Source organism: Anomaloglossus baeobatrachus, chromosome 11, assembly GCF_048569485.1.
Source record: "Anomaloglossus baeobatrachus isolate aAnoBae1 chromosome 11, aAnoBae1.hap1, whole genome shotgun sequence".
Lineage (NCBI taxonomy): Eukaryota > Metazoa > Chordata > Amphibia > Anura > Aromobatidae > Anomaloglossus > Anomaloglossus baeobatrachus.
This window is the reverse complement of record NC_134363.1, coordinates 32,173,904-32,187,732: the sequence shown is the minus strand read 5'-3', so window position 1 is coordinate 32,187,732 and position 13,829 is coordinate 32,173,904. Positions and strand designations below refer to the sequence as shown.

The 13,829-nt window shown below is 46.8% G+C and overlaps 1 protein-coding gene across 1 annotated transcript in view; it reads left to right on the top strand.

The window, feature by feature from the left end:
• The window catches only part of CADM4 (cell adhesion molecule 4), a 423,983-nt gene that overhangs the window by 221,995 nt on the left and 188,159 nt on the right, over positions 1–13,829 (top strand). The gene's annotated exons all lie outside the window — the stretch shown is intronic.

Sequence of the window (13,829 nt, the reverse complement as noted above, 5' to 3'; positions counted from 1 at the left end):
ATAGCACAGGGATTAAAATGATACGGTCTGACCACTAGGGACCCTCTGATCCGAATCTGTTTTGCTTAATGAAATTAAATTGAGAAGTTGTAGATACCGCCGGGTGAATGCCGTTTTCACGGAACCTGAAACATTGTGGTCATGGGTGTAGACCTGGTTCCTTTTGAGGTTTGAAGGCCAAGTCTTGTATGAAGGCACATTGTAGGTAGATGCAGTGGTGGGCAAAGATGGAAGAGGGCCTCTGTGCAAGAACATTATATGGGCCTGTCTTTGTGCCTGTGACAGGACCTTCTTGCTGATTTGAAGGTGGTAGAGGCCCCCTTACCACTTAGGTCCCAGATTGCATCAATGACATGTCCACCACTAGGTAGATGGCCTTTTACAAATTTGGCATCGGGGCTCGGGAGCATCAAGTTACACCTCTGATTGGGGCTGAACGTCCATAGGGCTCTTTGATAGATTTGGCCAATTTTTGTACTAGCCGCTTGCCAAAAACCAATGTCCTGTGGAAATTGAACGCAAATCCAAGCACCCAACCGGATGAGAATAACTTGCTGCGTGAGTTAAGGCGAAAGTTGGTGCAAAAAGATGAAGCGGGCAATGGAGTCAAAATGTATGTCTTCTCAATGGCAATGAAGCCAACTGAGGGCCCAAATTGATACTCTCTTTTGGCCATGGGTTTAATGCCCTACCGGGGTCAGCAATCCTTTTCCCTGGGGTATGTTTCGATGATACATTACCAACAAGAGGCCACACTTTTTTGGGTTTGCTATGGCGCCTTTCTTGCTCGCTCTACATTCCGCCTTGGAATGAGATACGCGCACAATGCATAATGATATTGTTTTTCACCCTCGCGTGAGATCCGCTCCACCTGCAGCTTCTCCATTTTGCTCCCCCATGCTGCCTCACATGTGATCCCCGCTCAGCTTGCCATCCACCGATATTAAATGGCGATATAGATACGTTGTTAGAAATGCTCACGTGCTGCGCTCCCGCTGCGGTAATCAAAGGAACATTAGTAGAGAAAAGAAAATCCTTAAACTCCTAATCTACTCCGCCATTAACCCATTTACCAGCTTTTGTTCTGGTCCGGGGATAAAAATGGCCACTGTCATCCCCCAATGGTTTAATCCTTCGCCCTGGCGGGAACGGTGCGGCGGGGAACGTTTGAGGAGTGATTGTTTGCCAGCGTGTAGGTAAAGGTGACGCATCGAGCGCAATACGTATCAAACAGACTGCATTATATATAACCTGTAAGGGAATATCCCGTCCTGTCCTCTTCCGAGAACATCAAACGCGTGAGCCGCAGACAGACGGAGCACGATGCTGCTGAGGCTTGCAAAAGATCACAGCGAGACAAAGAAATGACAACATCCTTTCAGTATATGTACACACTGCGACTTGCCGTGTGCTGATACATAGCCATGAATTATTGAAATGTCTCCGAGTAATTCCTACCGGTTACCCTATGTAACCTTACGGCTTCTTAAAGGGGATCGATTACCATGAAAGGCCCTGGTGCATCTTTATGACACAGATCTAGAGGACGCTGTTCTACCTACTATACAGAGAGGTTGAGCTCATGGACACCAAAACAAACCTTGTAATAGAGCCCTCAGCATTCACGGTGAGTTTGCAGGAGAAGGGTCATTGGGTGCCCTAGAGCTCATGGCTTCCAAAATTTTAAGACCGGTTTTGACTGTGGAGTGAAATGTTTTCCATTACCGGGCCTATTTTTACAGGTCTCCTCCCATTTCCCAAAGGCTCAGTCCAACGACGAAATGTCCTGATGCCCATAAGAGGAAACCTTCAGGGAGTTGGTGGCTTTTCGGGAGACTCCCAAGAGGTATCTGTGGTGGTCTGTAGATTTGCCAACTCTTCTGGGACTCCATGATGTTGCTGCTCTTTCCAGGAGTCTCACATTTTTCTAAAAGCCTCCCGTACGATTTCGGAATTATTGATATACCCTTTTTGGTTTTTAAAAAAAAGTGATGTGGACTGGAAAAAACAAATGCGATTTTTGCTTTTCCTGAGGGTTATCGAGACAATTTGACTTATTTCTCGGTGGCATTAGGTGTCCAAAATTTCCTTTTGCCTAAACCAGGGTAGAACAATTGCCTTGACTAAAGGAAAACTATCGCTCAGCTTTTAGTTGTCTCAGGATCCTATCATCTGGAGAATATTGCTGTCCTGTCTTCTCACTTCTATCTTTCCGGGGGAGCAGTGTGCTCATGAAGATTGGCTCAGTCCAATGACGAAACGTTCTGGAACCTATCAGACTAAACCTTCAGGGAGTTACCGGCTTTTTGGGAGACTCCCAAGAGGCTTCTGTGGTGGTCTATAGATTTGCCAACTCTTCTGGGAATCCATGATGTTGCTGCTCTTTCCAGGAGTCTCACATTTTTCTAAAAGCCTCGTGTATGATTTGGGAATTATTGATATACCCTTTTTTGTTTTAAAAAAGTGATATGGCCTGGAAAATAAAACGCGATCTTTGCTTTTCCTGCTGGTCATTGAGAGAATTTGATTTGGTTCTTGGTGGCATTAGGTGTTCAAAATTTCCTTTAGCCTATACTAAAGGAAAGCCTAACTATGGCTCAGGTTTTAGTTGTCTCAGGATCCTGTCATCCGGAACGTATCACTCCCCAGTCTTCCCACTTCCTGCTTGCCAGGGGAGCAGTGTGCTCATGAAGATTGGCTCAGTCCAATGATGAAATGTTCTGGCACCCATCAGAGGAAAACTTCAGGGGGTGAGCAGCTTTTTGGGAGACACCCAAGAGGCTTCTGTGGTGGTCTGTAGATTTGCCAACTCTTCTGGGAATCCATGATGTCTCCAGTCTCCACTCTTTCCAGGAGTCCCAAATTTCTCTAAAATCCTTGTGTATGATTTTGAAATTATTGATATACCCTTTTTGTTTTAAAAAGAGCGATGTGGACTGGAAAATAAACTACCATCTTTGCTTTTTCTGGGGGTGCATTGAGGGCATTTGATTTGGGTTCTCCAAGCCATTAGGTGTCCAAAATTTCCTTTTGCCTAGACCAGGATAGAACAATTGCCTTGACTAAAGCAAAGCCTAACTATGGTTCCACTTTAGTTGTCTCAGGATCCTATCATCTGGAGCGTATCACTCCCCTGTCTTCTTACTTCCTGCTTGCCGGGGGAGCAGTGTGATCCTGAAGATTGGCTCAGTCCAATGACGAAACATTCTGGCACCCGTCAGAGGAAATCTTCAGGGAAGTAAGCGGCTTTTCGAGAGACGCCCAACTCTTCTGGGAATCCATGATGTCCCCACACTTTCAAAAGAAATCTCATGTTTTTGTAAAAAGCCTCCAGTACGAGTTGGGAATAATTGATATACCCTTTTTAGTTGTCTCCGGATCCTATCATCTGGAGAGTATTGCTCCCTTGCCTTCCCATTTCCTGCTTGCCAGGGGAATAGTGTGCTCCTGATGATGAATTGTTTGGACCTGTTGCTTCACTGAGCCACTGAGCTGTTGCGCCACACCATAGGAGAAGCCAAGGGGGCAGCGTCAGAGCAGCACTTTCAAGCTTTATCTCAAACAGCTTGAAAGCACATGCTCCTTGCCTAGGAACCGGCCATCTTTTTGAAGTAGCAATAAGCTGTAAGTAATAAAATTGCTTTTCCTAGGGGAACATTGAGGGCTTTGATTTGAGTCTTCCATACCATTACATGTCCAGAATTTCCTTTTGCCTAAACCAGGGTAGAACAATTGCCTTGACTAAAGGAAAGCCTAACTATTGTCTCAGGATCCTATCATCATGAGCGTATTGCTGTCCTTTCTCCTCACTTCCTGCTTGCCAGGGGAGCAGTGTGCTCCTGATGATGGATCGTTTGGCATTACTGAGCCGCTGCTCCGCATCATAGGAGGAGTGGAGGGGGCAGCCTCAAAGCAGCACTTTCAAGCTTTAAGTCAAACAGCTTGAAAGCACATGCTCCTTGCCTAGGAAACCAGCCAACTTTTTGAAGTGGCAATAAGCTGTAAGTAATAGGATTGAAAATCTCTCCATTCTTGTATGCAGATAGCATTTTTAAAAAGTAAATTGAAAAGTTTCATGATAAATGTGTTCTTATGGTTTCATTAGTCCAACGAAAACCAAAAAGACACTCTTCTATGATCCATGTCTGGCCAGTATATGTTGGGATGATATAGCAGTAGTATATAATGTACACTTTATGTATGTTTTATTACAATGGTTACAAATTATGTCGTACCAAGCTTCTAATACATTGTTAATAGTATGTGTCGGGAAAATCTCCTAGACGCGATGTGAACAGCGCCTGTGTTGTACCGAGTGCCCAACGCCGTTTCCGCTACATCTGGATCTTGATCCCAATTAGCTTTTTAATTCCGCTTTCTTTCGGCCTTATCATTAAGCCTCCCAGGCTCATTATTTCAGTTATAATTATTTTTCAATGTTGTCTTAATGACTTCCCTGTCATTTGCTCGGCTTGAGTGATATATCGAGTACATTGGACCTTTTAAAAGAGTTATGGCTCTTCGGTGGTTCAGATGGCATTCAGCGGGACTATTGCCCAAGCTGTGGGTTTCTTAAAAGGGTTGTCTTATCGGGACATCCCATGGGGTAAATGCCCTTATAGGAAGCTATCGAGGGGGGGATGTCCAGATACACAGATACTTTACCTACACTAACGTTGGCAAGTCCTGCAGGAAACAATCCGATTCCTTTTTGGTAATGGCCATGTGGTCCAGTTGGGAAAAGTTTGGTACCAGTTTCCTCTTTGAGGGAAGCTGCTTCGACTATTTCCTTCTAAGCCAAAACAAAGATCTCAAAGCTTCTCCTCAGCCATGACCAAGATCTCTAAGCTTCTCCTCAGCTACGACCAAGATCACTAGCTTCTCCTCAACTACGATCAAGATCTCTAAACTTCTCCTCAGCCACAACCAGGATCTATAAGCTTCTCCTCAGCTACGACCAAGATCTCTAAGCATCTCCTCAGCCATAACCAGGATCTCTAAGCTTCTCCTCAGCCACAACCAAGATCTCTAGCTTCTCATCAACTACGACCAAGATCTCTAAACTTCTCCTCAGCCACAACCAGGATCTCTAAGCATCTTCTCAGCCCTGACCAAGATCTCTAACTTTTCTTCAGCTACGACCAAGATCTCTAAGCTTCTCCTTAGCCACGACCAAGATCTCTAGCGTCTCTTCAGCTACGAACAAGATCTCTAAGTTTTGGGTAAGGTAGACCATCAATCCTTGACCCTTGATGTGGCCTCCTAGTCTGGCAGGTCCTTAAAGGTTTGTTCGGGCTCTAATCCTTTCTGTATCCTTGATGGTAGGGTCGTTAAAGTGACTGTCACGGCTCTAAATACGACATGGGCCTCTACGTGATCTTCCCTCTTCGCCGAGCACTGAAGTGGAGCAGAGGAGCAGAGCTCTACCACCCTGAGCAGATTTTTACATGATTGATGATCTCGTCCATGTATAAATCCATTATGGATGGAATTGCCCTTTAACATTTTATATCTGTAATATGCACAAGTGACTGGTCCCGAGCAACAGGTGTAATGCTAAGGAGCTGCTTATAGGGTGACTGAAGAAAATGAGGTGGATAGAGGGAGCGGGTAACGAGGACAGATGAAAGCTCCTATAGACGAGGAGAAAGAGCAATGAGCGGGATACAGACGAGAAGATGAAAGGACCCTCCGAGGAAAATGAGATTATATGAGAATGAAATGGAAGGATAATACAGGAGGAGGGTGTCAGAAGAAACCGAGAGAAGAACCATGGTGGAGCCAGGGGAAGGCAAGAGAGAAATTAGATAAAGAGGAGAGAGGACAGAGGAGGGACCCGAAAGAAAACAAAGAGAAAAGGCGAGACCGAAGCTGGTAGATTCTGTATACTCTTTACGAGAGTGAAGTGTATAGAAGAGACCGACTGTCTATAGAAAGAGAGGCGGCAATGTGGCTGCTCGGGCGTGAGAAGAGGCCGTCTGCACACGGAGTGGTGTCCTCATTCAGTACAGACAGCCAGTACAGGGGGCGCTGTCACCATATAGGAAGAGACAACCAGTATAGGGGGCGCTGTCACCATATAGGAAGAGACAACCAGTATAGGGGGCGCTGTCACCATATAGGAAGAGACAACCAGTACAGGGGGCGCTGTCACCGTATAGGAAGAGACGGCCAGTACATGGGGCGCTGTCACCATATAGGAAGAGACAACCAGTATAGGGGGCGCTGTCACCATATAGGAAGAGACAACCAGTATAGGGGGCGCTGTCACCATATAGGAAGAGACAACCAGTACAGGGGGTGCTGTCACCGTATAGGAAGAGACGGCCAGTACAGGGGGCGCTGTCACCATATAGGAAGAGACAACCAGTATTGGGGGCGCTGTCACCATATAGGAAGAGACAACCAGTATAGGGGGCGCTGTCACCGTATAGGAAGAGACAACCAGTATAGGGGGCGCTGTCACCGTATAGGAAGAGACGGCCAGTACAGGGGGCGCTGTCACCGTATAGGAAGAGACAACCAGTACAGGGGGCGCCGTCACCGTATAGGAAGAGACAACCAGTATAGGGGGCGCTGTCACCGTATAGGAAGAGACGGCCAGTACAGGGGGCGCTGTCACCGTATAGGAAGAGACAATCAGTACAGGGGGCGCCGTCACCGTATAGGAAGAGACGGCCAGTACAGGGGGCGCTGTCACCGTATAGGAAGAGACAACCAGTACAGGGGGCGCCGTCACCTTATAGGAAGAGACGGCCAGTACAGGGGGCGCCGTCACCGTATAGGAAGAGACGGCCAGTACAGGGGGTGCTGTCACCATATAGGAAGAGACGGCCAGTACAGGGGGCGCTGTCACCGTATAGGAAGAGACGGCCAGTACAGGGGGTGCTGTCACCGTATAGGAAGAGACTGCCAGTACAGGGGGCGCTGTCACCGTATAGGAAGAGACTGACAGTACAGGGGGCGCTGTCACTGTATAGGAAGAGACTGCCAGTACAGGGGGCACCATCACCGTATAGGAAGAGACGGCCAGTACAGGGGGCGCTGTCACCATATAGGAAGAGACTGCCAGTACAGGGGGCACCATCACTGTGTAGGAAGAGACGGCCAGTACAGGGGGCGCTGTCACCGTATAGGAAGAGACGGCCAGTACAGGGGGCGCTGTCACCGTATAGGAAGAGACAGTCAGTACAGGAGGCGCTGTCACCATATAGGAAGTTGGCCAGTACAGGGGGCGCTGTCACCGTATAGGAAGACAGCCAGCACAGGGGGCACTGTCACCGTCTAGGAAGACGGCTAGTACAGGGGACGCCGTCACCATATAGGAAGAGCCGGCCAGTACAGGGGACGCCGTAACCATATAGGAAGAGCTGGCCAGTACAGGGGACGCTGTCACCATATAGGAAGAGCTGGCCAGTACAGGGGACGCCGTAACCATATAGGAAGAGCTGGCCAGTACAGGGGACGCTGTCACCGTATAGGAAGAGCCGGCCAGTACAGGGGGCGCTGTCACCGTATAGGAAGAGACAGTCGGTACAGGAGGCGCTGTCACCGTATAGGAAGAGACGGCCAGTACAGGGGGCGTCGTCACCGTATAGGAAGAGATGGCCAGTACAGGGGGCGCCATCACCGTATAGGAAGAGACGGCCAGTACATGGGTGCCCCAGCATAGCAGATCCGGTCAGCACAGGGAAGGCCACATGGATACAGGCAGGATCGGCGCACAGCAGAGAGCATTAGACATAGAGGAAGGAATTAGCCGGAGATTAATCCTCTGCCTCCGCCTGCGGCTAAACCTTTCCAGACCGGGATTCCCTGTAATACTTTTGAGGATGAGCGGGGAGGGCAGTGTCCTAGAAAGAATCCTGCACCATCCGGGAGCAGACATGGTGCCGCAGATGGTGCAGCCTTTATTACATCACTTGTCATGATCAGGGGCGATCACTATCGTGCGACATCTGGATAATTAACGCCTTCATGGAGCAGAATGTTTCATACGGTTTCCATTTTTTTTTTTCACATTTATGGCCGTTTTGTGTGGATACAAAATCACAAAGGGATGATTGCAAGATCAGACTACACAGTGTTCTGTTTGTAGTCTGTTACCATGGATACACATATGTTTGAATTACATTTGTATCTACAAAACGGCTGCAGTGTTTTTTCTTGTTTTTTCTTTTCTTTTAAATCCAGATGATTTGCAATTTAGATGCATAAAAATGGTTGTGGTGGCAACAAATTTCTCGTCGCCGTTCGGCTTTCTTGTTGTAAACAGGGTTCCGGAGTCTTCTACTAACGAGGAAAACAGGATCGGGAACACGGAAGGGCGAGCAAACGTTTAATTATAGCTCCTAGGGGGATACATGCCTCGTGCGTGGTCTTACCTGCAGATGTAGCAGCGTACGGCTGTAGCATTACCGCACGGCGTGTGGGTACACGGCACAGTCCTACGTGACAGTGATTTACTGGAGACATCCAAGGCGGTCTCTTTCAGCTCTGAGAGCGAGAGCGCCGTAGGGAAGGTGTAAGAACAGGGGGTGCGGAATGTGACATGAAATGGCACCGGCAGTCTCTGTGTGAGTGTAATGGTGGGAGTCAGTGTGAGATCCTCGCAAATGCAGGAAGCCGAATGAGGGGGAGGTGTGAGCAAAGAAATACACTTTTAGAATATTGTGCGGAATTACATAGTATGGTTAGAAAGAATAGGGTTGGAATTCTATAGAAAAACACAAAAAACAGACCCCTACTGCTTAAGAAACAGCTCCCTACATCCCTTTAAGGGCAAGTCAAGGCCATAACTGAAATAAATGTGGATGATTATCTTAAAGGGGATTGTTCACTGTTTTTTTTAGTTAAAACTAAGTGCCTCTTCTAATTGCCACTTTTTCACTGATTCCGGAACAGTTTTTCTTTTTCTTTTATGTCCCTCCATTCCAAAGTTATGCTAATTATTCCTTCAACCAACCACAGCACTTCTCTGTAAGTGTTACCTTCTCTCCAATCAAAACACGGCCACGCCCACAGATATTCTGTGGTACGCGCCCAGTTGCTGGAAAGGAAAATTAGCATCTTTATTTCCGTGGGGCATAACTTTGGAACGGAGAAGCGTAGAAGAAAAAGAAAAACTGTTCCAGAATCTGTGAAGCCGTGCCAATTGGATGAGATACTCAGTTTAAATTATAATATCCAGCCAAACATCCCCTTTAAATTTTATTTGCGGGGTTTTCTATGCTTAGTCTTTTCTCCTCCACCTTCCCAACATGTTGTTGTTTTTATTTTATTTATCAAGATGAGACTTTTTTTTTTTCTTAGCTTTACCCGGCATGGCCCAATATTAAGCAGATTTAGCAATAGCAGTGGGGGAAGGGAAGCGACAACCATTCTGAACACATTTCTGCTTCGTTATAGTGGTTGTGAAGACGGTATAGCCAATTTGACGACAATTTTACGGTTTTAATCCTGAAGCCACATAAATATTTTCTTAAAGCAGTGATCTGGTTTCAAAAACTCGTGAAAAACTTTATCCATTTCACTTCTCTTGCAAATCTACGTTGCTATTTGTATGAGGCGTTTCTTTAAAGTTTTTGGGGGTTTTTTTGCCCTCGAAGAATTTTCTAAAAACTCCTGGGGTAAAAAAAAAAAAAAGTGTGGTAACTTTTTTTAAAACCTCACTATATTAGGCCCAGTCCAATCAAAAGGCTGCAAAAAAATAATCAAAAACACTTAAGGAAAAGAAAAAACTTCCCAAAAAGAAGATTCCTGTAGATTTTTCTGCTTGTAAACTTTTCTGAAAGGTCTTGGCATGGTGTTAGCCTTAGAAAACCAATTTTTGAATACCCTTTTAGGCAATATTTAAGTCAATACATGAGGGTTTCTATCCAAAAAAGATATTTTTTCTCTGTCTGAAGGAACCAACTAATCTGTGAATTCCAAAAACAGTTTTTATCATTTACAAGGTGCAGTTCCTAATTTCGCCTGCGGGAGTGCTGTAGATAAATCTAACACTTTGTTTTCCACACTAAACACTGCTGATCGCTGGCAGTCAGTGTGGTTAAACTTCTTGTGATTGGTTTGTTGTTAGAGGCTCCTACTACCAAAAAATGGACAAGCCCTTTAAGTCAAAACATAGCCATTGGATGTCTATACAGGCAATTACTGTCTTGGCCACCTTGCCCGTATATTGCCTAGAAGGTCTGACGGCGCCTTTCCTCCTGTCTAGAAGATGGGGACTGTTCAGTTTTTAAATTAACCTTGGAAATGGTTTCCTAATACAAACCTAGGAAGGATTCCAATGTAATTAATTAGGTAATGTAAGGTCTGAAACCTCGCAAATTGATAATATTGTGAATAATGTTAAAATGAGTCATGTTATTAGCGCCGCAACGTATTCTGGAGAAAGCGGTTGGTATTGCCAATTATTTTTTTTTGGGACATGAAGAAAATTACACAATCTATTGGCATGCCGACCAACGTGGAGAGCGCTGAAGGGTCGACTGATGTCACAATTATTGTTTTGTAGGAAAAAAAATCACACGTCAGCTACATTTTAAGATTTTTAGGCGATCATCATGTGAGTACATGTAGCAATATATTAAAAGGGTCGAGACGGGGTTAATTTCTGCTAGCCTGCTAGTTACCTTTTGGATCACATGATGCGGGAGACCTATCACAGGTACTTCCCTCCTTTTTAAGGTGGAGGAATTTGTCCTCCTATGCCGACTATAGCTTTTTGGTAAACCAGTCCGTGTGCTGTTGGTTTCCAGTCTGGTGATTCACTGCATGTTTCTCGGTGTGCTGTGGAATTCCTCCCTGCTTTAGTTTTCCTGCTTATCACTATTACTCTGTGTGAGAGTACTGTGTGATAGTTTTGGTTTCCCGTTTGTCTATAACTGTTGGTGCTTACATGCTTCTGTCCCACCCCCTCTTCCCTGAGGTAGGGAGGGAGGGGGTATTAGATCAGGGCTGGTCAGGAGCATGGTTAAGAAGGCGGCCCAGACATCATCACCAACAAACGTATCTCTGGGATCAGGGACAGCTATGGTCCCATGGGTCTGAAGTCCCTTGTTATCCCCTGCCTTCCCGTGATAGCCTCTTGACCAATCAGAAGCAACAATCAGGCTCTTCAATAGGAAGGTACCGCCCACTGGGATCGTTTGAGGCTGCTTTGAATGACCCCACATTTGCAATTTCATCTTCTTTAAAGGCCTGTGTCAGAGACTAGATAAAATGTATATGCAGCCGCCAGCTTATGTGTATTAAAGCCTCAAGAATCTGATGACTCCCTTTTTAAATCAGAATGAGTCCAGAAGGGTGCAATTTGATGAAGGAGCGCATTTTATTTATAAGTCCCCGGATATAAGGGAGGGGTTAATGCCAGAGGAAGGTTCTTGCCTTTAATCTGAGCAGTAATAATGTGGCACTTTCATCTGTGTACACAGTACAAGCTGGAGGATCTTCTAATTGACATGGTGGAGAGCTGTTAGGCGGTAATACTCCGCGTTGTAGATCCAGCCCTTCTACATGATAAGTGCACATCCCCTCGAGATCTGCCGAGCATTGTCAGGTACCAGCAATATTCTGCAGATCATGTTCTGTGTACAGAGCCGTCCTCTCACTTACCCCATTAATTCCCCCGAGTAATAACCTGTTTGTAGGTTGCTGCAAAGCTAAATCGTTTAGTACATCGCACTTAACAGAGGAGTTAATGGGTTTACACCGCCAGAAATAATTCAGGGAAATGGATACAATACGTGCGCACGGGTACGGTATGTGAGTGTACATATGTAATAGTGTGTGTGTGTGTGTGTGTATGTGTGTATATATACAATTAATACAATGAATGTGTACAGTATATATATGTGTGTGTGTGTGTGTGTGTGTGTGTGTATATATATACCGTATGCAAGTGATAGGGCATATATATATATATATATATAATAGTGTGTGATAGTGTATGTACAGTATATATGCATCTGTTAGTGACAGTATATATGTAATTCTGTATGTAATATTGTATGTATATATGCAACAGTGTGTGTGTATGTGTTTGTGCATATATATGTGTGTGTGTGTATGTGTGTGTGTATGTATATGTGTGTGTGTGTGTGTGTATGTATATATATATATATATATATATATATATATATAATGTGTATATATATATATATATATATATATATATATATATATATATATATGTGTGTATATATATATATGTATATATATGTGTATATATATGTGTATATATATATATATGTGTATATATTTATATATATAATTGCCTTATTCTGTCTGTCTGTCTGTCATGCTTCAAAATTGTGTCCTTCCGGTGACATTGTGTCCTTACGGTGACACAAAGCTGATTGGCCGCTGGGCTCGCCATGGCCCCGCCCCCCACACGGATTGGCCGCTCGCCCAGGCTGCGCCCCCACACGGATTGGCCAGCCGCTCGCCCAGGCTCCGCCCCCCCCACAGATTGGCCTCTCGCCCCGGCACCCTGCAGGCATTGGCAACTCGGCCACGCCACGCCCCGCCCCCCTCACGCAATGGACGCTAGCTCTGCCCCCCCCCCCTCCAGCGCATTCCCCGAACTGACACGGTCACGGCTCCCAGGTGAGTACTGTACAACCCCCCCCCCAACGGGAGCCCACATCAGCGTACGCCGCCAACCCAGCCGACACTTACCCTCGCATTGCTGGCCTTGCCGCCGTATGCTGGTGTGGGCTCCCGTGCGAGTGGGGGACGTGATGCGCTGGTAACCATGCTAGCATAGTTACCAGCACATCAAGGTCCTGCAGCGGCGGAAGATCCACACGCACACACATAACAGCACACACACACACACACATACACACACATCAGATCACACTCACTCTCACACACACCTCACACACACCTCACACACACCTCACACACACCTCACACACACCTCACACACACCTCACACACACCTCACACACACCTCACACACACCTCACACACACCTCACACACACATCACATCGCATCCACACACTCACAGCATCCGTCGATATCGCTTGCTTCTCGGCCTCCATACTGTGCTGTGACCTTCCAGGACCTGACGGAGGATCACATGGCCAGAAGCATGTGGTATCTCCGGATGTTGTGAGTATCAGCGTGTATGTGCGATTTCGTCAGTGTCTGTGTGTGTGAGTGTATGCGATCGGGTGTGTGTGAGTGTATGCGATCGGGTGTGTGTGAGTGTATGCGATCGAGTGTGTGTGAGTGTATGCGATCGGGTGTGTGTGAGTGTATGCGATCGGTTGTGTGTGTGAGTGTATGCGATCGGTTGTGTGTGTGAGTGTATGCGATCGGCTGTGTGTGAGTGTCGGCAGAGGAGCACGGCGTGCTGGAGGAGGCTGGGAGCAGAGAGGCTGATCTTGGGGAAGGCTGGGAAGGGGAGGCTGATGCTGAGGGAGGCTGGAAGGAGAGAGGCTGATGCTGGGGGAGGCTGGAAGGAGAGAGGCTGAGGCTGGGAGGAGAGAGGCTGATCCTGGGGAAGGCTGGGAGAGGGAGGCTGATGCTGGGGGAGGCTGGAAGGAGAGAGGGTGATGCTGGGGGAGGCTGGAAGGAGAGAGGCTGATGCTGGGGGAGGCTGATGCTGGGGGAGGCTGGGAGGACGGAGGCTGGGAGGAGAGAGGCTGATCCTGGGGAAGGCTGGGAGAGGGAGGCTGATGCTGGGGGAGGCTGGAAGGAGAGAGGCTGATGCTGGGGGAGGCTGGGAAGAGAGAGAGGCTGATGCTGGGGGAGGCTGATGCTGGGGGAGGCTGGGAAGAGAGAGAGGCTGAGAGGAGAGAGGCTGATGCTGGG